This window comes from Protopterus annectens, chromosome 2.part1, assembly GCF_019279795.1.
Source record: "Protopterus annectens isolate FY-2018-M chromosome 2.part1, PAN1.0, whole genome shotgun sequence".
NCBI lineage: Eukaryota > Metazoa > Chordata > Ceratodontiformes > Protopteridae > Protopterus > Protopterus annectens.
The window spans coordinates 962332131-962344954 of NC_056729.1; the positions used below are offsets into that span (position 1 = coordinate 962332131).

Below are 12824 nucleotides of genomic sequence, written 5' to 3' on the forward strand. Positions count from 1 at the left end.
GGCTTGGATGCATGTTCTTTCTTGGTTCATAGGTTTATACTAGGCTATCTGCCCTAGGGCATTTATAAGCCTAGCCAGAGTGTGTTTGGCTTTCGCCACCCATTTTAAATGAATTTTGCTATGCCCTTTTTCGAGGTTAGTATACTGTGCCTCTGTCTAACAGTGACACAGAAGTGATACCCGGGGTAAACCTACTATCTCCCATCCACTCATCAAGATTCCTCTTGAAGAGAGTCAACGAGGGACTCTGCCTAACATGGACGGGGATTTTATTCCAGAGTGAAGGGAGCCTCTGGGTTATGAATCTGTCTCTCCAGCATGTCCTATTTATTTCAGTGCTGAGGTTCAAGTCTCTCAAGCTCGTAGCTCGATGGGATTTGGATTTTCTGAGGTGTAGCATGTCCATTAATTCCAGGATGGACATGGCTTTATACGTCAGGCACAGATTGCCTCTGAGCAGGCAGTATGCCACTGAGTAGAGCTGGAGTTTCTTTAACTGGGCAGCATATGGCATCTGTTTGAGCCCTTTGATCCTCTTGGTGAGGTACTTTTGGGGTCTTTCCAGTTGCTGCAGATGTCTGGTAAGGTACATCCCAAAAGGGGCATTGTACTCAATTATGGGCCTGATGAGGGATGAGTAAAGAGGCACGATGACCTCCCCTGATCTAGATGTGAATCCCTTCATGATTAGGTGGGCTATATAAAATGTCTTTTCTAACCACTTTGGCCACGTGGTTGTCAAATGAGAGATTGCTATCAACTTGGGTTGTGTGTGTGTCTGGTCCCATCGATGCTGTGTTTTTTGCTTTGGAGAGGGCGGCTCTTACCTGAGCATCTGAGATGTCAGGGGGGCAGCACTCTGCTGGGATAGATATTTGCCCTTTTGGTGGTTGGGGGGGGGGGAGTTTACACTGAACCTGTCAGCTAGGATGTTGGCAATGTCTGTGGGTTCGGTGTATTTTTTATCATTTTGGACTAATTCTGAGCATATCGGGGAATTCCCACCCAGGTTCCTAACATAACTAAAGAAAGCCTTGTGATTATCCTTAGTGTCCTGTGCAATTTTTCTCTCGAAGCTGGCCTTAGACGATTTTATGAGTGCCCGTAGTTTTTTGCTAATACTGATCAGAGATGCCTTCCCTTTTTGGGATTTTGCTCTATCATGTAGTAGCTTCCTCTTTCTATTGTATAGTTTGTTTATGGCTGGGGTCCACCAGACAGGACGCCTAACTTTGGAGGAGTGGGTCTTGGTTTTATTTGGGATTGCATGATCCATGCATTCCTGAAGGTGTTCATAGAATGCGTTTATAAAGAATTCTGCGGTCTGGGCCGTATTTTCCACAGGCCCGGGGGCTTTGAAGGATTCCACCTCGGTTTTGAGGAGTGTGAAATTTGCTTTAGAGAAGTTTTTCACTGTGGTTTTCTGTGCAGGGGCTGGGGTCGGGATGTGAATATCTAGTGAGATTAGTTTATGGTCTGATCTTACCAGTGAGGGATACACTTCTGGTCTGGAGCATAGAGTCCCCATGTTGGTGATGATCAGGTCCAGTATGTTTTCCCCTCTTGTGGGAGTGGCAACAAGTTGTTCCATAGCATTTGAGTTTATAAATTCTAGGAACCTTCGGGCTAGGGTGTTGGAGCTAGAGTAATGCTCCCAGTCTATGTTAGGGTAGTTGAAGTCACCCAATATAATGGTGTTTGGAGAGACCTTCATATTTTCCAGTGTTCTCAGGAAGGCCGAGTGGGGTTCCTGGGTTTGGGAGGGTGGTCTGTGGCAGGCTATAAACTGGAAGGCAGTTTTACCCACTGTTAGTTACACATGGATAGTCCCTGATGCTTCGTGCTGTGCCACCAACCTGGAGGTGTGGGTATCTTTGACGAATATTGATACTCCCCCTCCTTTTGTGGTTTGGTCCAAGTTTTGGGGCTGAAAAACACGGTATGAGGTATAACCTGGTAGTGCTGGGGTGCTCTCGGGAGCCTTGAACCAGATTTCTGTTACTGCACAGATATCGAGGTTCTTCATTCTAAGGAGAGTTTCGAGTGTGTGCATCTTGAGGTTTAGACTTCTGGCGTTGAGTAGCATTACTCTTAGTTTCTTATCCCTTGTGATACCTATGGAGGTGGGCTTGTCTTTTGAGCCTTGCCTAAAAAAGGCTCTATGGGGGTGGCAAGAGCCTTTGCCAATATCTGAAAGCTCAGGGGTGACAGGTGCAAGCCGTCCCTAGCGAAGCATCGTGGCTTGTCGAGCATGTCATCCCAGGCAGACAGCCACTGGATCCCCTTTGAATGACACCAATACTTAAGCCAATTGGTGAAATTGATCATCTTGTCTTCATATTGTGGCATCATTTTTGGTGAGAGTAAGATGCTACTCAAGGTCAGGGTCATACTGGCCTGGGCTACATGCTCAGAGAGCTCCTCTATGTCTCTTTTCATGTAGTCCAGGGAGGTACATCTCAGGTCATTCACACCAGCATGGACCATGACTGAGTCATATTTGTACTTGCCTTGGAGTGACCTGAGTGCTTGTGTTATGTGGCGGATCCTAGCGCCTGACAGGCAGCTCACCGTGACCTTCTCCTTGTTCAGCCTGGTGAGCGGGACGTCAGTGTGCCTGACGATAGAGTCACCTATTACAAGTGTATCAGGTGTGTTGTTTAGCCTTAAGGGCTGTGACTGTTCGACACACTGGCTTTGTGAGCTATGTGTTGCGCGTGTTTTGTTCTGGGGTAGCGGTTGCTTGGGTGTCTGCTTTGGAGGTCTGTGCTGCTTAGGCAGATTTTTATTTAGAGCCTCCGAGTATGTTTTTGTGTGTTTATGTGTTTGGTTTGCTGTCGTGGTAGGTCTATGTGAGACTGGAATTGTAGTGAGTGTGGTTTCCTTCTCCTCCTGACTGGTTACGCCAGTACTGAGTTGAGAGAGCTTAGCATCCAGTTTGGCTATATGGTTGCATCTCTCACATGTGTTGGAATTTGTTGGGAGGAGGAGAGGGTTGTCTGTGTACATGAGGCAGTTGTAACATTGCCTCAAGATTCCCAGATTCACCTTGGTCTTCTCTTTTCACTTGTATTTTGGCCAAACACAGCTGTTGCCCTTTGACAGCCTCACACTTGCAGTTTTGCAACTGCATCTGATGTAGTCACAGAATGCATACGCTCAGTAGGGACCACCTGTTTGTTGTTTAAATTTGATAATTGCACGATTGCTCTAACATTTTTCTGTAAGAATTAACTCACTGTGATGTGTGCTATGGTCCATGTATTTCAGACATGTCATTCTTATTTTACATTTTTTCTTATGCAGATGGAAGTTATAGTATCATCGTCTATTTGGCAGCTTTATCAGTCTCTTGGCCTGCTCTTCATGTCTCTAATAAAACTAAGAGATGATCAGTTATCTTCATCACATTTCCAACCCTTCAATTGCTTACTTGTATAATGTATTTGAAACATTTCTGCTAAAGAGAAATTAAAGGAATTGTACGTTCTTAATGGTGAAGTAAGTGTTCTCAGTTTGGTGCTATTCTCATCCATCTATGCTTCCCAGAATCCCAGAATTGTAGCAAGTACTATGAAAAACACTGCAATTCACATTGTTGAGACCACTTCTGCTATATGCTATAATGTCTTCTTTTAGTCACATTATTCAGATGCTGGGCATTGATACAAATTGAGATTGTGTATTCCTTAGAATAGTATCCTACTATCATACCTCTCAAATGTACAGATTTTCTCAGAATGTCCAGATTTATACCTCATATTTTCGATCTGTTCCTCATAAAATGTGTGATTTTCTGGCAAATCTCTTTGATGATCTTAGGATTGAGGTCACTAAATAATGATATACATCTGTGTTTCAGACTTCATATCCTTCAGAAAAATTTATGCTAACACAAATCCTTTTATTCTGGCAACTTTCTAAGTTTATAAGAGCAATATTTAAAATCTGTCCCTATTTTTGTGCCTTTGACCCCCATTCTGTGAGGCTTTGTCCAGATATTTTGTGCTAAGAGGTTGAAAGGTAGGCATACTATTCACCCACTATGTTGATCTAACTGCTTCATAATGACACCTAAACAATTTATTAATATAGGTACTTTCTATTTTACTCCAAGCACTTCCCTTTCTTTTTCCCGTGAGTGTGGATGTGTTATTTGCTTTATTCACTTCCCTTTGAGACATAGATCACTGGCACATCATCAGGATTTATTAGTACGTGACATTTTCCTGGCAAATTTCCTAAGCCTGTAAACAAGTCAGTATAACTACGCAGGATAACAATGCTATGACTTTGGATTGCATTCAAAGTGCCTCCATGATTGTATGACATCTGCTATACACATGCATCAGTTGCCTTCACATGGTGCATTTGCTTTACCATTCCTAGCTTACCAAATGACAAGTAATACCGAGCATTAGAAGAACTAACTTCATTTAGTATTTATGATTTGAATTTGGTCCTGTGCTCTCTTTTATGTTCTCATCAGTTGTTTTTGTCTTAATGAATTTATTGGTGCACGTCTGTTAGTTCATTGCCTTCTAGACCCAGTAATTTAGGAACATCACCGGACAAAATATTACATTCTACATTTCTTGTCAACAGTCTAGCAGAGCTTTGTTTTACTTTGAAAATTACGAGTACAGGTTATCCGAAAATGGGAATGTTGAACCACAGTTGAGTGATTCCCGTTTTTGCTGACCTGTACTATTGTGAGCATTCGCACACGTCATTGGAGGTATGACTACAGATCTGTTACAACGGGGATTGGGAAATTACCCTTTCCCCACTGTAGTGCTATCCTGGAGTTGGAATACATTATTTGCAGGGGTGTGGGGGGGTGCAGGGGGGGTGCAGCCTCCCCATCAAAAACATTACATTATGTGATATGCAGTAGTGATGTGCAACACAGAATGTCGAAAGTGCGAATTCAAATGTTTCGCTATATGCACTCTGACATGCTGTTCTAATTAATATGCTGCACGTCACACATCTGAATCGAAGATTTGAATGGATTTTGTTCTTTAGTTCGATATTGTCATACTAAACCCGTAGCTTCTTATTTCACTACCTCTGTTACATTTTCCCAGACATCACTGTATCAGTTACTTTCACTTCATTAATGTTAACAAACAGTTCATGTTTGTATTTATTTATTTATTTATTTATTTATGTTATTATTTCTTAGCCAGTGTACATATGGAAGTGTATTTGATTACACTGCTGATTTATCAGGGCTGCATGGTCCTTTTAGTGAAGATTGCAGCTGCAACAACATTATATGGGATTGTTTTGAAGCTCTCTAGGTATTTTTGACCACACTTGCATTTTCCTTACAGTAAATGAATCCACCTTTTCACAACAGTCATTCTCTTTTTGTAATTTCTGTCTGTATTGGCTTTCATGTTAGTTTCTGTATCTTCCCAATTCCCAGATAGGTGGTTTTGATCCACTGGTGGTTACACCATCATAGGAAATGTGTAAGTGTGGTAAGCCTACATGGCTGCTCAAAATATAGGCTCCAAGAAACTGACTAGACTGACTAGAAATCTATTATTACCCATCTGTCTATCCAACAGCTCTTTACATGATCTAAGCCTTTTAGCTTAACTTGTATCAAAACATTTTTAATAACAGAGTTATGCTGCTTGGTCAAGGAAAGTAAAAAAAAAAAAAAAGAAAAGAAAAATACGTACAGGTGATGGTTGTGACGGTATCTAACTTGTGCTGGCATTTATTCCTGCAGGCTGCCAGTAGCTAGAAATTCAGTTTTGTCATTCCCCATTTTAATGTATTGGGCAGCCATTTCATTTACTTGTTTTGTGGCATTACATTACCTATGCCATTCTGCTGTCTTTTTTTCTTGCCACACAAAAAATTATATTAATGAAACAGAGGCACTTCTCATATCCAAGTTGTTTTCTACACAGCACTCTTCTACATTTCAAATCCTCCTATCTAGTGACTGTACGAACAGCACAACAGAAAAAGCTCTGTACAGTTGAAGAACAAAATCATTTGCTGGATGTAATTTAAAATGTGTAAGTTTATGACTGGCACTGAGGCTGACAAGAAACTGAAAACAATTTCCTTATCAAACAATTTTTTGAATAAATGGACAGAGGAAATGGTATTAGGCATGGGTGTACACCAACGAGGGAGAATCAAGAAAACTGGGAAACATTCTCTTTAGTCAGCCGATTCTCTTGCTGGGATATGCCACTTAATCTGTATTTTTTAATTCACATTGGTGAGCGTTTGCAGAGAAGAGATGGATCTGACCATGCATCAGGACAGAAACTGCTTATGAATGTGGATACATTTATTACTAAACATTTAGATTGCATAGGTATATTGTATTAGGAGATGTACAGATATTGCAGCTGTTGTGATAGTGAGACACATTGGAGCTACTGTCAAAGGTTTAAAGATGTAATATCTACTCAAAGGCAGTGCACTGCATCAGTCACAGTGACACCTACTGCAAAGACAGTGAATTATATCATTCTGAAGGACAGTTACTGCAAAGGCAAATATACTGCATTACTCACTGTAACATATACTGCAAGGACAGTGCACTGCATCATTCATCAATACATCTACTACAAAAGCAGTGCATTGCATCTGCACTGCATCACTCATTGTAGCATCTACTTCAAAGACAGTGCACTGCATCATTCATCAAGATATCTACTGTAAAAGCAGTGCATTGCATCATTCCTCATGGAATCTGCTGCAAAAGCAGTGCATTACAACATTCATTAGGACATCTACTGCAATTGTAGCATAGTGAATCATTCACTGGGGCATCCAATACAAACACATTGTGCTTCATCATTCATTGGAGCATTTGCTGTAAAAGCTGTGTGCTGTACTATTCATCAGGGCATCTACTGCAATCACTGTGCACTGCATCATTCATTGGGGCATTTATTACACAGGCAGTGCCCATCATCATTTAAATGGTTTTAAAGGTTGTAATCAGTGTTTAACTATATGCTACTATTTGGTTCTGCCTATTTATGTGACATTAACTTCTCTCTTCTGACCACCATAAAGACAAACAAGAGGACACGTATACTTTTAAGGATGATCTTCACTTTTGCCTCATTGAAATCACTATGCAATTGAAATACTCTTTAAAGGCATGCAAATCCATTGTTCTTTGCGTAAGCTAAAATAAACATATATGATATTTTATAGTTGTCTTAATATGTGAATTATCACTGAATATACATACGCACACACACACACTCGCGCGTGCGCGCGCACACACACACACACACACACACACACACACACACACACACACATATTTTGCTTTTGCCATTTTTAATGATAATTCATTTTAAAAAGCATTGCTTTTGCCATTTTAATGATAATTAATTAAAAAAAGAAATGAATCTTCTTATAATTATTTATAGTAAAATGGAGAATACAGTTGTTGTGCTACAAAGGAATTATACTAAATGTCATAAAAGCTTGAAGCCTGAAGTTTATTCAACATAAAATGCACTTCCCTTCATTTCTACCTATGAAATCATAACATGTAGGTTCAGACCCAGTACCTGGGCTTAAGAGTTTTATCCAGTAGTGGGTGCCACTGTTTCAAGTATCATAATGGCTGCTACAGCTCTAGGTCAAATTCACAAGAGCCTGAGGTCTACAAATAGTCTGCAAGTCAATTGTGCTTTTCAAGCCAAGCCAGAGGATGCATCCATTTGGTCTTTCATTTAAAGATTTCAACTCTTCTTACAGCTGAAGTCTGATACATTTCTCTGTAGGGAGTGATTATAAATTCTGTCATCTGATGCTGAATAAATCTGCACTGACTCACAAGTTGCCATGACGAGTGCCTGTTATCTGAAGGAGCTGGTCATGCCACACTAGCCCTCCTGGGCTTTCTGCTTAACTTCCCAGGGGCTGGCGGTGGTTCTGCATGGCTGCTTAGAAATATCTGGTATTCATTTCTTTGACTTGTAGGATATACACATGTGGAAGTTACTTCCCTGATGGATACAGAAATGCCCGACCTTTGCTGATTTCTGCAAGTCACGTAACATTTATCTTTTTGAGTACCATTAGTTTTAACATTTTACACTGACTTACTACATATGCTTAGAATTCCATTTTATCCTTCTGTGTTGCTTTATGTTGTATATGTTTGTAAGTTTTATGTTTTAATTTATGTTACTTTAAGTAGTCTTATTATTGTAACCATTGTTTTTGTTAAAACAGCTAAACTTGAAACTGATGTTTGGTGTTTTGTGGTTGACCTATGCATTTAATTGAATATGCAACAGTATCAAAGTACAGTTACGTGTGAATATAGACAGCAACAGACAGCATCAGAGAGAGACAGAGAGAGAGAGAGAGAGAGAGAAATCCAGGCAGCATGTTTTAAAGTTGTTTCACTGTAATACTTGCTGACAGCAGACCTTTTAGTGCGTGTATGCCTTTATTGAAACATAAAAAGAAATTATTTGCATATCAAACAACCCTCTCTTTTTTACAGCGTCTTTAAATGTTTTTTTTCTTTACTGTTCTAGGCTGTGTTCTGTTGATGGAACATTTGGACAAAGGGGGAACTCGTGAGATCATATCGTGCTGCTGTGTGTAACAGAATGTATGCTGCCAGAAAGCTACTGTTCTCAGTCTGCCTCTTGTAAAGTGTGTGGGTAAGGTTTGGCAATTTTCCATGGTATTTGGATTTGTATGATTAAGAAATGTAATTTGAAAGCTGAGAAGTGGCCAACGTTTGTGCCTTAAAATGTTCTCTGCACCTACTAGTTCACCTCTTTCCCATTTTTGCTGGCATGGTGAAGGACTAAAAAATGCCGTTCTCATACCTGATATAATTCATTTAAGTTGAAATACTCCAGACTTAGTATGCAGTGCATGTGATAGTTACTTCCTTTGGTTTAGATCCTCTTCACAACCTTGAAGCAAGTTGAATTGGCTGTGGCATAATCCAAGAGTTCAGTTCTGTCTGATTCTATGTAACCTCCAGTCAGGAAGACAAATATGTTTTATATACTGGTAGGGAATGGATTTTGCTGGCTCTGTTAGTGATAAAATAAAAGTTTGAATTTATTGTTTCTCAAACTTATATACAAGCGTGATTTGGTTCATTAGGCTGTTATATTGCTGGAAGACACACTTCTAGGTGATGAGGGTAACTGCGTGATTAGTATTTGAAACACTTCATCTAAACTCATTCTACATTATATAAAGCACCTGTCATGCAACTGAATCTACCTATAGAACTGCAAGATTGCTACTATGTTTAACATCCAGACATGATTCAAAACACAGTCCTATATGTCAAATATTATCATGAATGTTATAATAATATGTTCTAATAACCTCACAGGTGTTTTGTGGTGAACATTCAGATGTCTTTCTTTCACTATTACAGATAAAACAAAGAATACTTTGCCTGTTTATTTAAATGCTTCTTTGAAACACAATGCTGTGCAAGAGGCATTTTTGTAGCGGGATGTGATCGGAAGAAGTTTTACAGGTAAAGGTTACCTGTAGCCACAGTGTATTTCACATATACAGCTTATGACAATGGATACGTCTCTAGGCTCTGTCTGAAAATAATGAGGGCTTGTTTCCTCTTTCCTTCTTTGTTCTCCCATAAAAACCTTGTAGGTAGTCAGTAGATAAAGTTCTGAAGAAAGATTTATTTTTTCTAGTTTATGGATGGAGGAGGTACTAATGCAGGGCTGCCAATTAAACCTCTTCGGCAACTTTTACCCGTGGATCTCATGTTTTTTTCTGTAGGGTAAGACTCTCTGTTAGAAATGCTAAAGATAAAAGTCATAGTTAATTATTTTCTTCATTTGGGAATACGTTATTATTTCCTATTTTTCATGTGCAAAAGGCAGGTGGTTTAACCTCAGCAGTCCTGATTCAATGCATTTTCAATGAATATGTCAATGGGAAACTGTCTAGGTTAGTGATGTCACACTGGATTTGATGAATGCTGTTTGGCACAGGCTATGTATAAGGTTTCTAGAGGAATAGTGTCATTTCTAGCATAAGGTTCTTCTCACTTATCTGGCATCCATTTCTTTTAATGACTATATTCAGAACATGCTATGTCACACGTCATACAGGTTGTTAAAGGTGATGATTTTAGTCCACTGAATGACATCAAAAGTCTCTGTTGATGTTGGACCCACTGATGGTCTCTCAGGACATGGACACACGAGATAAGCATATGTTGTTTGCCAGGCTGCATTTGTGGAAGCTTCAGCATGTCTTCCGATGTTTGTGATGCTAGCTGGTGAACCCCCTAGACATGATACTTCTAGGTAAGATGCATCCTCTGGTTGGTATCAGATGACTAAATACATATAATTAAACTAGCTTAAACTTTCTCCTCCCCAGACCCTAACACGAGATGTGTTAGGCACGGGTAGGGTGTACAACCTGATTCCTGAATGAACCAGGAAGCTTTATGCATTCATGAGTCCTCTTTATAAATCATTATTAAAACCATGTTTTTTGGCATCTTCTCCCTAGAGTCTATCAAGACTTGTTTAATCCCAGAAGTTTTCTAGGTGTTGCTGGCATTCCTCTCAACCTCTATGTGAAAGAAATCTGGACAAATCTAAGAATAATGTGGGAGTCAAAGACCCACAATTAGGGATACTTTTTAAATGTTGATTTTGGAAACCTAGAAAGTTGTTAAAATAATTGTTTTTTTATTGTCATGAATTTGCTGAAGGAGATTATGTCTGTGAACCTTAAATGTATGTCATTATTTAATGACCTCAATCCTTGCTGATTTGCCACACATTTATCAGAAAGCCATACACTTTGTAAGGAACATGCTGAAAATATGAAGAGAAACTGTGGACATTCTGTGAAAATCTTAACAGTTGAGAGGTATATCAGTATGGCCACCTGATGCTTTATCAATAAACATAAATGTGTTGCTTTTTACAGTCTGGGTAAGATAGTGTTTTTTCTATGATATCTGTACTTCATCTTCCACCTACACCTGACATCAGCTCACCTGAAAGGTAATACCTCATCTGTCATCTGTGTTACTCAGATTGGGTTACACCACTGGATGGTCTTGTGAGACCATGGTGAAGGAGCATGCTTTATGTTTTCCTTCATATTCTGCTATTTCCGCAGTTCTAGTAAAGTTAAAAAAGAACAAAAGCGTCAAACTGCTTCTTACGGTCTCTTGTTGACCAGGACAGACAGAGCTATCCCTCCTGTTGGAGAATGCAGTCTGTTTTTTTTATGCTTTCTTCTCAGGAAGTATTAGCTCTATCAATGCCAGAGCATGTTCCTCCACATTACCTTCAAAGTCTTCATGTGTGAAATGGATATTGGCATTCTCATTCCAAACAAAGTCATCTCCCCTGGATGTGATATCTGTTATCAAGAAGGAGAGGCTAGAAAACCTAGCAAAGATTTATGAATAAAAGTCAGGCTTAGAGTCATCTTCTAAGGAATTCTTTGACACGGTGGAGTTGATCAGCAAATCTTTGCCGATTGTCTCGCACTTGCTGAAAGCCATGCTTTTCATGAACTGTTTTTGACAGTAAGTACAAATAAACATGCAGTGATATGCTATAATTTACTTGCCAACCAGATGTGTTGCTAGCTTTTACAGGGAAGTCAGCTCCATTGCATTGTATGAACCAATAAAAAGCCTGCCTCAAACAGTGGAATTATCACATTCAATATAAAATGATAAAATTCTTTGAGTATCATGATCCCCTTTAAAGCTCGTCCCAAATTGCATAGATGACAATTGACCAGGCTAACTGAAATAGTACTCCAGATAAGATCATACAAGCTGATAAACTGATAACCTTTAAGAAATAGTTACATTTTCTCCTTAACAGAGTGTAACTGCTCTAATGATGACAGTCAGTACTGACTACTCCTTCTCTGTCCATCTTGTTGCATTTCCCCAGTGTAAGACAAACATATTGCACAACACAAAGACATACCATATTACTCAGCCCCCACAACTTCTCTTTGTGTTCAGCAGTGGTTACATTCTTACTGAACTAGAGGATGCCCACTGGGATTTCATTTTTCTTTCAGCATTAACTGCTGAGTTCACAGGTAATTTCTCCTAAATGACTATTGGTTGTTGCATAACTACTACTTGTTACAATGTATAAATATTGCTTCTGTTCTTTGATACTTTGTATACTACTCTGCTGATTATTCTGTAATTGCAATCTGATTCAAGGTAACCTGTTTTGTTTTTATGTTATGCAATAGTTGATAATTATTGTGTCATACATATACATTTACACAGGTTGCAAAATGTACACCTGATGACCACAGTTCTCTTCCACATAAGATGTACCTTAAGTCTTGTCTTTATGTTTATCTCTACGTGTATGTCTTGGGTTTTGGCTGAAAAGGGTCCACGGTCCAGCTAATTTTCTTTTTTAAAATAATAATAAATACACCAGTAAATAAAAACTGCCTCCCTTTTCTTCATATTTGTCCACCCTGGGAGCTATTATAAAAAAATGTTGCAGAGGGGTATAAAGGGGCATGGGACTATGCCCTCTGTAAAAAAAAAAAGATTTATTTAGGTGTTCTTTTTTTTCTGTTGTTTTATCTGTGCAACCACTCAGTCAGTGGATGCTTTGGTGTATGTCTATAATTCCTAGTGATATGATCTCCGGGAGTTTTAATATGTCTGTGTATTCTGGTACTGGGAAAGTACACATGTAAATGTAGTTACAATGATAACAATTAGGTGACCTGCAACTGAAGTATAAGCTGAGGCTGTTCCATTTTGTATATAGGAAGTAAACCTGGAGTAAACT

The 12824-nt window shown here is 39.3% G+C and overlaps 1 protein-coding gene across 1 annotated transcript in view; it reads left to right on the forward strand.

Moving 5' to 3' along the window:
* Positions 1–12824, forward strand: part of CNR1 (cannabinoid receptor 1) — a 485121-nt gene that overhangs the window by 222421 nt on the left and 249876 nt on the right. Inside the window, exon 2 of the mRNA XM_044062583.1 lies at positions 8550–8678. The gene's annotated coding sequence lies outside the window, so the exon portion shown is untranslated. The remainder of the gene's footprint in view (positions 1–8549; positions 8679–12824) is intronic.